At 40.6% G+C, this 14564-nt stretch overlaps 1 long non-coding RNA gene across 2 annotated transcripts; it reads right to left on the reverse strand.

The window, feature by feature from the left end:
- Positions 1-1901: 1901 nt before the first annotated feature.
- Positions 1902-14489, reverse strand: LOC114010457 (uncharacterized). Of its 2 annotated transcripts, XR_008749335.1 has the most exons (3): positions 12091-14489; positions 2912-3158; positions 1902-2787 (listed from the first exon to the last, which is right to left on the reverse strand). It is a non-coding gene; the product is annotated as an uncharacterized LOC114010457 (long non-coding RNA). The 2 variants fall into 2 exon arrangements; XR_008749334.1 differs by having other exon boundaries at positions 1902-3158.
- Between the last annotated feature and the right edge of the window lie 75 nt (positions 14490-14564).

Raw genomic sequence — 14564 nt, forward strand, 5'->3', positions numbered from 1 at the left:
TTTTTTTAAACAGCGCACAGGGATGAAAAGAAAGCTAACCTTCAGAGAAGAGATGACACCGCACAGCCTGGATGGGAAGCTTCTGGGCACTCTTCTTGGTCCTTTGAACATCCTCAGTGGTCCCCATCGGCCTAGGAGGGAAGGCTCAGAAGGGCCTTGTACTGGCTTCACCTATCCCGAGCTGCTGGAATTCCTTCAGTCTCAGGCACTCCGTGTGTAAGTGGCTGCATGTTCCATGAGTAACAGCTTCAGCTTCCTCTCCTGCCCTGCCTGCATGCTCTGCACCTGCACAGAGCTTGGATGGGCACCAGCTCTCTGTTCAGAGAGTTCCCTCGCACATCCAGCGCCTTGCTCACACAGATCTAGCCCAGGGTCTGCATGGTAACCATTAGATGAAGTCTTAGTCTAGAAGAAATTGAAGAGAAGGAAAAAAAAAAAAAAAAAAGAAGTTTTCTTCTTTTATCTGGAAAGAAAATGCAAATTTTTTTTCTGGAAACTTGAGCAGTCAGTTCATGCGATATACCTACAATGAGATCCACAACCACAAAGCATTCAAATAAAATACAAGACAGTGAACTGCTGCAACACTTTTATTTCAAATATCTAACATCTAACAACAAATGCCAAGTGTACTGCTTTGTAAAATTATAGGGAATGTAAAATGGAAAGAGAAAACTGAATTCAGGAAAGGGATCAGATAAAAATCCTGCTTTTGCGAGTGATGCCAAGTAATAACATCCCATCCTGGCCCCCACACAAGATCTGGAGTGTTTGCTTCCCTTGGCAAACTGCATGAAATCACACTCCTTCCAGCTTATAGTTACACTCCAAACAATAAGTGCTTTGGGGCAGACTTAGACTCCAAGATCTCCAATTAAATGCCCTGCTGTCCAATTTACATATAACCCGCTGGTGAACAAGGACTGACTCTTAATTTCTTTGGGGAATGCGTCCCTTGGAGTCTTTCCAAGCACTGATAACGACTGTTATTTTGGATGGCTTTTCTGTGCTGCATGGGAGTCAGGATCATATAGGTGGGGTTTTTTGCAAAAAAAAAAAAAAAAAGGAACATTTTGCAATGATGTTTTTGATGTCATTAGATTTCATAAGAGGTGACATTGTCCTTGGTCATTTCTCAGCCCAAAGTAGCGTGTATATACTTCCCAAAGATTACATTTTTCTCCAACAATTCAGTCCTGGACCCTGAAAGGCACCTCAGTGTGACTGCAAGTCTGAGTAAGATATTTGATTAGATTAAGATGATTTAATGAACAAACATCACAACTATTCACACTGAGCAAAAACATAGCTATGACAGTCAGGTGTCCAAAATCTGCAGCACTTCGGAGTCAAAAATCTCATTTTCTGAAGTCAGTTCACATGTACCAAAGTCACACTGCAAGCTAATCATAGTTCTTCATCTTCATATAAATTTTTGCCTAGAATCTACATTTCCAAATTTTCTCTTTCTTTAAAGGCTGCCTATTACTATGCCCAGCTCTGCTTTTCTTGCTAGGCATTGATCAAATTCTTGTCGATATATTAGTATGCTCGAACAGATCCATTAAAGTCATTAAAAGTATTACACATGCCAAAATATTTTGTCTGACAAAGTGAAAAACATTTCCAGCACTCTGAGATCCCTGTCTGCGGTAAGCCTTGTGAATAACTGGCCCAAAATAAAATTACGTTGGTGGTTATTACCACTACGAGACTGCTAATTTGGTAATTACTAGGAAGCACATCAGCCTGGGCAGAGCTACAGCATAAAAAATCCCCAGCGTGAGGGGTGGGATGCAATACCAATCCCTGGGCAGCAGCAGTGCTTTAGGCAAGACATGCATGACACACAGCACTTGGGTACAGCCTGGATGCAGGTGACATGAACATTACTTACTGGCTGCTGAAAACTACTTTGCCCCACAGAAAAAGAAAGCAAAGCCAGGAACCCTGCACTCATAACAATAACCCGAGGAGGACTCTACAAAAGAGGCTCTAGCAGAAAACAGAGCCTCTGAGTTTAGGCTTCCACGCTTTCCAGACTTTGCTTTTTCATGAATGCAAATAACAGCAAAACAAAGCACTTCAATATAAGCTCTCACTCAAGTGTGACTTCTTACATGGATCTTTCATAAAGGACCCTCCTGCCTCCATCCCTAGCTGTCCCAACATCGCTGCAGCTTCTACTCCAGTTTTCCCTAGCCCTGGCTCCCATTTTACTGCACTTTCTGCTCAACAAGCAAGAACAAAATTTTATGTTTTTTTATTCTGACACGTGAAAGAGCAATGCTGCTCTCAGTACACTCCCAGCCTTTATTCCCTGGGAATACTTCCCACAGCCAGCCTCACACCCTGTGTCCTCCATAGGAAAGGTAATTTTCCTACAAAACTGAAAGGCTGGGATTTTCAGGGGGATTGTCATGGACGTTACACCCAGCAGATAACATTTTGATAGTGGCTGTGGAAGGCGTCCAGCAGTGCCTTGTAGCCCAGCAACCTGTCCCCAACAGCGAGTGCTTCACAGGAAATGGAAAAGAAACACAGCAATTTTAACAATGCTTTCACAGGTCCCACGGGACTTGGAAGAACTGGTGGATGAATCACTGCTCATAACACATCTTCAAGGAAGTCAACAGAAAAATAAACGGACTCCAAATGTCATAATTGGCTCTCCAGGGGCTAACGGGGACCTTTCGCTGAAGTCTCCAACACGTTTCAGCCTCCAACCATACCACCCCAAGCTTGATGTACGCAGCAGCTGGCATAGTCAGAGTTTGGGCAGGGGCTCTGTAAGAAAAGAAACAGCGCCCGGCAGTAAACAGACAACCATGCTGATGCAACACAATGTGTTGAATCTGTGAGAATATCTGGGTGCTGTTGCAATGCTTGCCTCACTTATGTGTACATTTACCCAGTACTCAGCAAATAGATTTAGCAACCAGGCATTGTTAGACTAAGATATGCTCCTCCTTCAAGATTTATTTTGTATTCTTACTATTAACATCTGCCACAGCAATCTTTTGTCTTAGGACAAGCCACGGAGCTCAACAATGGTTCATCAGAAGTCCAGCTCTCAAACAGCAGCTCACTCCTAGGGCTTGTCAGATGCTCCTGTGCTCTTATCTGAGGCGCTGCTGGTTGTTCTCATCATCTCTCAGCTAAGGGATAAGCAAGAAAAAACAGGGGTAAAACCAAAGAGTTAAGGACTGCAATTCCTTTCCTGATCAACACCTGCAAAGCTGCTTCAGACCCTGGATGTATGCTGGCTTCATAAACAGAACTTTGTTTTAGTCTGAGAAAATTCTACCACAGCCTGCTTCAGAAAAATGCAAAAACATCCAACATCTTTTTCAAGTCTCTGTTTTTATTTAATAAAACAGGTTGATTGGGGAAACCTGAATTGCTTAAAGCATCAGCAAGACTGTCCAAAATTCATGCTCCCTCTTCACTTTGCTGGCAGAGGGAAACACAGCAAAAATAACTGAAGGGAAAACAATTTGTTTCCCTAATATTTCAAAAACTAGTGGAAAGTATTATCAGCTAATATTGAAGATGGATTCTAAATATCTCGACAGGTTAGATTGTACCTTTGTTTTCACTGCTTTGCATTCCCTTCTCAAGCTCTCTGATGACCCCATGGTTGAAAGTGAGCTTTTAGAACAGGACATTGTCACACAAAATCCTCACATCACAAACCTCATGAACAAAGCAGGGAGGAATCGTATTGGCAGGTATAATTGTACAGTGTCTAACAAAGATTATAAACAGCCATGGCTGCCTACAGACTTGACAGTACCTGTAGTATCTGGTATATCCATATATATATGTCTACAAACATGCACAAACACCCATATGCAGATCACGCCAGAATCACACAAACTGTGGGCCAAGGTCAGGTGCTGTATCATGAGTGAAGGTTTTTATAACTTTTAACTTGACAAAACCATGGCTTTTCCTGTGATAAACAGTAAACTTTATTCTCAGGAGAGTCAGTCAGTGAGAGATTGACTACATGACTTCTCCAGGTGCATTCCCATCCCAATGGCTGTGATTCTTGGCATTGATCTTCCACCATTTCTTTTTATATATATATATATATATATATAAGAGCAGATTTCTGTTACCTTCTGTAGCTTATGTAAACTTTAATTTCAGTGATGTCATTTCATGATATGATATTCTATTTTCAGGTACCTTTGTTATTTGTATAAGAAAATGTTTTCTACAACCTACCATGAGCAGTTAGACCATTCCTGCCAAAAATCTGTTTGAGTTAAGAGCAGGTGCTTGTGACTTTTTCAGTGGGATTGCCAAGCATTTCCTCGTTCAATCAATAAGCTGCCTTCATAAGGGAAATATTAATATCAAACCCCCTTCCATGTTAAGAAATGAGTTTTTATGCCTAAGTCAAATTTGCTCTGCTCCTTCTAAAATTCTGCATTCACTACAAATATGCAGAGTTGCTTATTAGCATCCAGAAGGTTAAAAAAAAAAAAAAAATCATTAAAGGTAAATACCTAAATCATAACATCTCTATAATCTCAGCAAAAACTAACCTATTCCAGTAGATCTTGTTTCTCTTTATAATTTCAAGGTTGCATACAGAAAAATATTTTTTGTCTACACCAAAGTTAGTAAGGGCACCTAGTTTGTAACGTCACTTGTGAAAACTGGCTAGAGGTGTTTACTTCCACCTTTGTATGTAGTGTGTTTCTTTGTGCCTTTTTGTTCCTAATTCCTCAGTTATGGTAAAACACATGCAGGTTTGAGAATCCACCCTGCCACTACAACCAGGCCCCTGAGCAGTGCCAGCATTCACAAGGCACTTGCACAACTGAGCCTTTGGGGTTTTTTTATCCAGGTCACACACTTCACCGATTTAATACTACAAAACCACATAATTACACTGGACTCCACCTAGAAGGCTGAATGAAAGCTCTGCATGAGCAATATGAGGTTAAATCTGTAGTCTTCTGCACTGACAAATGTTCAGAGTGCAAAATAGGGATTGCATTTATGCCCATGAGGAAAACATGGGTTAAAAGTACCGTCCTCCCTGCTTTTGCTGTCTCCAGTGATGCATTACCAAGCAAAACTACATCACTCTTGCAAGTGCTTTATAAAATCCCCTGCCTTCTCCTCTGTCCATTAACGCATTTTGCCTTGCCCATGCTTTATCTGTGCAAACTTGCAATCTGCACAGGGTCAAGCACCGACTGCTGAAAATGCTCAGCTGCTATGAAAGTACTTTATTTTCTCCATCTCCGTCTGCAGTTTGTGCATTATGGCAAAGTTATAACAGTTAAAAATATATGTTTAACCTTCTGAAGAAAGCCTCTAGCCTATGGTGTAGCAGAACACACAGAATCCAGAGCAATAAAAGCACTTGTATTCAGCTTCTCAATTTAAATCATGACTGTGCTACATCAAGTTACTTTGGAAAACACTTTCACTTTAACTCAGGACAGTACAAAAGACCAGTTATTAAAATTAAAATTGATCTAGTATCATATAGAAGCCAATATATAGCAGACTTCTTGAACCTGATCTCATTTCCCAAAAACATGAGGAAAAATCCAAGAACTATACTATCAGCAGTGGTTTTATTCAAAGTGAGCATTAGCAGTATTTAACCAAGCTTTCATTAGAAATTAGACTGGAAGATGCTGCTGAGAGAAACCTGCCGTTAAAAATGAGTGCACCTGCGTCATAAGCAGTGACCTATGAATGCATTAAGAAAGCCTATCTTAGCCTTGCTGTTGTGAGATTCCATTGTGTCCTTAAAATGTTACCACTAGAATATATGTGGTTTTAATACAGATAACAGTTATTGTAGAGGCTCACGGAACCAGAGGCCAGTAGTGCAGTGGTGGGGACAAGCCATAGGTTTTCCCAGGGGAAGGAAAAGGACCCAGTGGCAACAGGAGCATTTCCCATTATTGTGCTTTAAATATGCTCAGCATTCACCCCCCTGCTATTGTTTTTCACATTTGCATTTGGAAGCAAGGTCAGCCAGGACTATTTTTAAAAAGTCAAAACAAAATGTCAATATAGGTTTGAGCTATCTGCATAGGAAACTTCAATAATCATCATATCTTACACAGAAAAAAAAAAGTAAAATTTCTCCTTTTTCCTTCATGCAGTAATTTCCCTTAAATCTAGATTTTTTTGGACAAGACCATGACTGGAATACTACCCCCAGTTAAGAAGTCTTTCAAAAGGAAAGGGTGGATGTGATCAGGGATTCAGGAAGGAAATCTTAGCCGCAATATTCACAGCAATACTTCAATCATGTGTTACACCTCTGTCAATACATACATTTTTTTGCTTCAAATACATCTAGCAATATGTTTCATTTGTGAACATATTACAGATCTGAAACTCAGTGCTGCCTAATAGAAGATTATAGCATCAAGTTTTTAAACTGCCAGTAAATAATTTCATCCGAGACGTTGATACAAATACTTCAGCTCGTTATAACAATGCCTAAACCACTGATATCGGGAAGAATAAAATTCCACAACTGTAAATGTAGGTTTTTTCCTTTAAAAAAAATTAGCCAAACCATCCTGAACATAGTTTTATATTGTAACCCAAGCTCCACATCTCCTTCTAACCTTGATTCAGTACAGACAGTCTGACATTAAAAAGCAACTCCCCCAAAAGAGGAAAATGGCATACAGTTTTGTTTGATGCATCACATACAACTTCCGATCAGAACTTGCCCTATCCCAGGCTTTCATTGCTAATGTATTAGTGTCAACAGGAGAACCAGAGATCTTCCAACAGAAAATGTCAAATTTGCATCTGTAAAATAGAAAATATTAATCTGGGTTCTGCCATAAATTGCATTTTCTTAAATACTGGGGAGGGTATCAAACCAAATCCCTGACATTTCAGTTTCATTTAGCGAAAAGGCAGAACAATTTCCCAGATCACATTGTCCCTGTCAGAAGAAGCTTAGCTAATGAGTTAGATGTTTTTTTCTGGTGATAACAGTGCTGGAAAGGCTGGTCACCAGGTAAACAATATTATGTTCTACAAATTGCAGGAGAAAGCTGGTGAGTGCTCAGTGCCTTTATGTGTGGATCTAGATATGAAAAAACCCAAACCCAACAACAACCAAACAAAAAAACTCGGGTCTGTGGTTTGTGCTGGAGCTGCACATAAATATCTCCTGATCTGTACTAATATGCCAGTCAGTTCCACCGAAACTGATTTAATATCACATTCCCCATTATTAAAACATCAGTAAAAATCCGTAACATTCTTAGGTCTTGCTCTATCAACCTGCTGATGTGTAAAAGTTGAGACCAGGGTGTAAATTAAAAAAAAAAAATAATCTGATAAAACATATTGAATGTTTGAATATACCAAAGGCTTATTTTCCCAGACCAAAACTACTGTTTAGACTATACATGACACTAAACGTTTCCCATTTTCATTTGCTCTGTTTCTTATAGAAACTTTTAACATAAAAGAAAACCACCAAATGGTAATGCCCATTTATGCCAGCATTTTTGACCAAATGCATAAAATCCATTTTTACGATGTCATAAAGCCCTTTTTTACAATGGCATGTAGTGAGAGCTGATGGCACAAGTGGTGAGTTCACCAGCCCCACCCACCCCTTGTAGCACGATGCAGTTGTGCAGCATTCAGCTTGTGGCAGTGGAGGTTTGCCAGATTACACAAATTCACTTAGATTTAATGGCAATGAAAGTTGAAGAACTTTCTCCTTGTAGTCTCTCCAACTGGAATTAATGTCACTGAAAATTACTGTTTAGTGCTCCTCTACTGTTCTTCACAAACTGTTTTTTCCTTGAGCTTTGAACGGCTGAAAGTCTTTTAGTCAGTCATTACAGGATCAAAGCCACCGCTGAGATCATAGCTTTCGGTTGTCACTTGGATTTTTTTCAGTATAAACAGTTTTTCAGTGACTATAATGCTCATGAGGAGTACCACGTTGGCCACACTAAAGTCTGTGCTTTGTAAGCAATGTTATTTCTCCATTTTTCCTTTAATCCTTTAACCTAACAGAGAGATTTTCATTTTGACTCCACCATCATCCTGCTGATTAAGCCCTCTACACAATATGAAGAAATAAACGCAATAGTTCTTATTCATTTACGTGAGGAAACAAGTACGTATTTGTCAAAACAGTATGACTAAGCAAGAAAAAAAAATCGTTTTCTCAGAAGTTCTGGGAACATACGGTGATGCAGAAAAGGAAGAAGAAGGAATTCTTCCTAATCAGAACTGAGAAAATGAGATTATCATGAGATGGAGCAATGATAAGAAAACTGTCATTGACCAATGAGAGACATGCTGAGAAAACAAACCATCCGTTGGTATATAAAGGAGATAATAAATATATGAATTACTTAAAGAACTGGAGACAGTTGCTCTATCAATTTTAGTCCACATTCATCTAATGCTCAGGGTAAAAACCTAACTCCGGTTTGTTAAGGCACATAAGTAATATCTGCAATAACCAAATATGAACCTCGCAATGGGGGAGTGGGAATCATAATATGGATTTTGATTTGTTCTCTGAGGTAGTTTAGAAGCTACGGTAAAGTAACCTGCCTTTGTTGCTATCAAGGTGGTCAGTCTGCCTTGGGACTGTGTCATCTGGTGTTACAGGAAACCCTGCAGAAGGCTAAAATCAGTGACCTGCAATTTGTTACCATACTGACTTATCAGTGTAAGCTGCAAACTGGGTAATATATCTACTAACATAAAAACAGATTATAATATTTAACTTCGAGCAAATCTTAAGAAAAAGCAAGTACAAAATTCAGTAGGTGAAGATAAAATGCCACACATAAATCAATTTAATCTCTGAACTGTGTCCCTGCGACAAAACTTTGTCTTACCAAAGAATTAACAATAAATTCTACCTATTTTCCAGCCTAAATAACATCCCTAGCTAATCAAGAAAACCCTTCAACAAGGAATACTTTTTGAGTGTGTATCATCTTTTGTCTGAGAGGTGTCAGAAATTGGGGGGGGGGGGGGGGGGGAGCAGAAAAAAATATCAGGATCATCTTTTAGGTCTGTCTGCTCAGAATGGTCTGTTCAGCAGTGACAGCGTGGGACCGGCCCTAGCTGTGCTTCTACCAGTGTTTTCCCTGTTATGGCTTTCAATCATAGGAGCCAGGGACCTTAGAGCTCAGCATCCATGGCCCCTGGGGAGAGCAGAACCTTGGAAACGGTCTCTGCAAAGGACAGAGAGAACAGCGGTCACAAAAGAGAGGGTAAATGAGAGGACACAGTGAGCAAGCCATGGAAAATGTTTCCTCTCAATTGCTGCTTCTGATGGATCCTTTCAAACATGTCACCTTGCAAGGAAGATAGTTTGTGATACAATGTTGTGGAATTTATATAAGAATTCACTCATTTGTCCTCACCTTACTTAAAGCACTAACTGAGCCGTCCTTCCCTTAGTGTGCAAATATTTAATGCCTTGTTTAAACATTGTGCAACTAAACACTTCAAAAATTATTGTTCTGTTGCAATAGTTATTCAACAGTGACATACACTGAATCTTTATGAAACCAGTATCCAAAAAAAAAAAAAGCTGGTATTTCAAGGGGATTTCTATTGCTATCAGCTTGAGTAAACTTTACCCTCAAACAAGTTAAGATGGTTTATGTGGGTTGAGGGGTGATGACTTAGATCCACGTGGGATGCAATTAATATAAACAGTGCTTTAGAGGCTTCATTTTAGACCCCATCTTTTGGAGACCTGGAGCACTGTCCAAACACCTCTGGAGAGTCAGCATGGCTGTAAGAGCTGTACAAAGGAAGGGAAGACTCTAATAGGGTTACTCCTGTACTGACCCAAATAACTTGCATTTAAGTGATGGCTTTCAAGTCCTTTCACTGTTCTCCATTTCCTCCATCCCATAAGTTTAACAGGAGACCACGTCAAAGGCCTTGAAGGTAATTCACCTCACAGTGGATATTTATTGGCTTCAACTGCTTTCTCTCTTTTGTTTATTTTTCTGTTAGTTCCTTATGGAACTATTACAGCTAAACAGCAGACTTCCCCATAGGCCAACTGACACATAGGATACACAGGTTTTTAGAAAACTCACCTACTGTACACTCACTCAAAATGTTAAGAGACTTCATTTTGGCTTTAATGTAGCCTGCTCTTTTGTAAAAATGCATCATACCATGCATTTTGAGTACTAACACCTGCAGGAAACACAGTCTGTGTTGGGTCACATCTATAAAATCCATTGGGAAAATCCTGTCACCTAAGTGTGCAAGAACAGCATCTGTTGCCACTGGTGCTGAACATATAAGTTTGCCTTTTAAAAAGAACCCTGTCCATAACCAGAAAGATTTAAGAGTAGCCAGAAGCTTTCAAAACCAAATTTCCCTGAAAAAAAGCGAGCCACACTAAAACAACATACATATTTTTATGCCTATGCTTAACGGCAGGCAAGGTCAGCCCAGCAATGCATTAAAAGATCACCTATCCAAAGCTTGATTTATCCAGCAAAAAAATTTGGAGACCAATTACACAGAAAATAAACTCTTGTGAGTAATTATCTGGAATAAAATCAAGCCATAATTATTGATAGCAGGGGGGAAAAGCCATAAACAATTCACTTAAAATCAAGTAACACAGCTTGTTTTTAACTGCAGCAAGATGCTGAGGTTAGAACGGGAAAAGTTGCAAAACAATGTAAACTGAAGTTTGTCCAAATTCATTGTATTATATTACAGTCATCTGTTAGTGATTATGAGCCAGTGAGGTCTGCTGTATACAAAGGATATAGAAATAGTCTTCAAATATAAAACAAATTAGGAATAACTGGCCTCTAAGCAAGCATTTGATGTATGAAAAAAGATGGTAAGAAAATGAAAAGATCAGAATGCTGTTTAGACCAGCTGCCTGAAACAACCCTCATTTCCATCTCTAAAGGGTCCAAGTCAGATGTGACGTTAGTGTGATGCAAACTGCCACACAGTCTTAAAGTTGGGAAATTTGCCATAAAGTACAATTTGCTAAAGTAGAACAGAGAAGGGAAGAGTGAGAGAGGTTTATTAACATGTAACTTACATCACCACCATCTTCTTTGAATCTGGACCAAGTTAACTAGGATCAGAGGTAGACAGATACAGAAGGACGAAACCTACATGCACCACACTCAAACTAACTAGAATATATACAACACACTCAAGCTAGATCACTCACTGTTGTTCATTTTGTTCAGATGTTACATGCTGTAGAGTTTTGGTTTTACTATCACTAGAAAGTCTGAAGCAAATAAGCAGAGCCTATCTTGAAGCCCAGCTGTTAGAGGATGCACTTTTAAGGGCCCCATAAAATCAGGGCTTAAAAGAAATACATTTTCTAAATACTGTGGAAGCAGCAAATGCCTGTGTTTGAACGTATTTGAGAACATCCCCGCAGCCCTGACCTGGACCAGTTCAGCATTTGAGCTTTTACTTTCCCCAAGTCAAAATGCTTTGTAAATTCAGAGTCATGTTTGATCAACAGCAAATTACAGCAACATAATCTCTGCAGCAATTTAGGAAATCTCCATGGAATGGTCCCTGCTTTGTGATACAGGTTCTCTGCCCTTGCCGTACTGACCCTTGGGGTCTTGCCTACTCACAGCCTCTTTGTTGCACTTGGGAGGAAGGAAACAACCGTATCACTCACAGCAATGCTGACCGAGAAAGCAGGAAAAGGAGGAGAACATAAGAGGGAAAAGGAAGTACATAGAAAGTCAAGGATAGGGTCGGAGCCTCACAGCTCAGTACCGAGGCATCAGGGGATTACAGGCTTTTCCAGCACAAGTGACAAAGATCCAGATTTATCTCTTTTACCAGCTTTTACCTCTTTTTAAGCACTTACCTCTCAACTAAGCTGCTGAACGCCCACAAAACCTAAGGTACCCAAACAGTAAGCGTGAAAGCTCTGTGCAGGGTGGTTTTACCTTCTCTCCTTGAACAGGGATAGCTGCAGCACATGAGTAACACTAATGCCATGAGTTGGAGAAGCCGGCCCCTAGCCTCCTCCCTCCCCACCCTCTGTTACACAGCCTGCACCAAAGCTTTTCTCACCAGCAATCCCTGCTTCATCTTGCTGCTTGCCCTTCCACAGCCTGCGCTTCCTCCACTCCCATCATGTCCTCAGCCACTCGTTCTACCTCCAGAGTGCTGCTGTGAGAAATGAAGTGCGTGCAGCAAACTGATAGCATCAGGAAACAATTGGCACTGCTCAGACCCCTCCAGTGTCAGCTAAGGGGAATCATGCTTTGTATTTCATTTGAAAAGTAACACTGGAGCTGTCATCACGGTAAGGGTAAATGAGGAAAGACTGGATCTTGGTTTCTTCCAGCTAAACAGAAAATACTGCAGACAAACATGGCAAGTGTCCCAGTAAGGAAAAAATTAGCCTGCTCCCTCTGCAAAAATTTATAAACACTTTCCCCTTTAAAATATATGAAAAATGCCATTACCCTCTAATAAGCAGCTGTGTGACTGCAGATATGATGTTAAGTAAAGCAGTGCATTGTAAAACTAGGAGAGATGTCAAATTAATCTCAAGTTAACCTTTCTGTATAGAATATAACCCAGGTGCAGAGGAGCAGCTTGGTCTCTAAATTAGATAAAAGAAACTTAATTTGCTGCATAAGTTATTGACAGTTTCAATTAAAACTGAAGTAAAAAAAAAAAGCAAACTGCATAGCTGCACACTTTCTCTTGGATGGTGAACTTACTGAAATTGAATTTACTAAAACTTTACCATCTTCTAGTATGAATGGTATCTACCATCTTCTAGTATGAATGAGAACAAACTTTTATTTTTTTCCTAATACAAGTCCTGGATGAAACTGCCACACAAGTTACACAGACTCTCTGAGGATGAAGACAGAAAGCTAAATAACATCAAAAGAAGGGATGGGAAAAGAACATGTTTGTACTTCTGTCTGGAACAAAACATAGTGTATCACAGGAAAACAATCATTAGACTAGGGTAGGAGTACAGTCACAAAAAAATATATAAAAATTAAGTAGTGTTCAGAGCCTTGCCTGTGCCTGACATGGGCTTATGGGGAAACTGCGGAACAGAAATCTACTGAAAGTTTACTAACAACCCAGAAAGTACCTCTGCCGTCTCAGGAAATCAGGGAGCTGTACATGGCGGGAAGCTGTGAGAGCACTCCTGAGAAGCATCACTTATTCTTGCCTTGTTCTCATAGTCTTTGCAAAGCAAAGGCACTGTCAAAGGATACTGGGCTAGATGAGCTCTTGGCTTGACCCAATACGGCTGTCTTTGTCTTACATTTTCACTCAAAACACGGCCCATTTCTCTTGAGGTACTTCAGTATTTGTAATAAAGAATTTGTTAACAAGCAACATAAAGGAATAAAGCAAGCTGCAGAAGGGACAAAACAGAAACCGCACAGAGTTTCTGGGAAGGAAAGGAAAAAAGAAAAGAACTACATTTGCATCGGCTACCCCAATGGAAAGAAAGAAAACAGCACACCACAGAACGTGAAGATACAAACTATTATTTATTGAAAATATTTCAGGTAGGAAAATCATAATCACCAACAGAGTCAGGGCAATTAAATGCATTGGGTAGCACAGAAAACAGCGTAGTAAAGAATGTTACTATGCCTTTTTCGTAATAATTCTTTCCCTCACTTAGGAAAGCATCAAAGATACTGAATTTCAAGCTCTATGAAAAAGCGTTACAGTAATAAAGGTAACCTAATGCTCCATGAGAGACAGTTTGAGTCTCTAACTGGAGTTCTGATTTACCTCTCTCCCAGCCCAGAAGCGTGCCCCAAAACACATGCAGAAGTGTAAAAACAGATCCCCAGCTGCGCATACTAATACCCATCTGCTCGAATGGTAATGGAGTAGGTCATTAAAAAAACCAATGCTTTAACCCAGGAAACATTGCTGCCTTTTATGTTGTACCACATTCAGTCTCTCCGAAAGAGATGCTTCCAGGAGCAGCAAGGCAGCAAGCCCATTTCTGTTCTAAAAATCACCTTAAGGGAATCAGGCTACCGGGCTGCTGTCTGGGTTCATTTTCTTCACCGTATGAGAGATGTGACCATACCGGTCCCAAAAAACTTCACTTTGTGAGACTTACTGAATGGAGGGATGCTTCCTTCTGCTTTTCATGCATCGTTTTTGGAATATTTCAGCTGCATCTCAGGGAAAGCATGTCTCTCTCTAAGCAGGTCTTTAGTTGTGGGAGGTGTTGAGTTGTCAAAACGCTAAGCAGATAATTAGGGGTTTTCCCACATAATTACCTGTATCTGTGCTGATATGTGGTGTTGAGATGGTACATCTCCCTCGGAGCAGCCGTCTCACCTCACACGGCACCTCTCCTGGCTGAGGGGGCCGGGGGTTGTCTGAGGGGAGCCGGGGGGCCTGAGGCTCCCCTCAGACAACCCCCGGCCCCCCTCAGCCCCCCTCAGACAACCCCCCCGGTCCCTCTCAAGCCCCCAGCCAGGCTGCAGCAGGTGGGAGGGATGGGGAAGGGGAGCAGCCGACACGCCCGGAGTTTCCCCGAG

Source organism: Falco peregrinus, chromosome 12, assembly GCF_023634155.1.
Source record: "Falco peregrinus isolate bFalPer1 chromosome 12, bFalPer1.pri, whole genome shotgun sequence".
Lineage (NCBI taxonomy): Eukaryota > Metazoa > Chordata > Aves > Falconiformes > Falconidae > Falco > Falco peregrinus.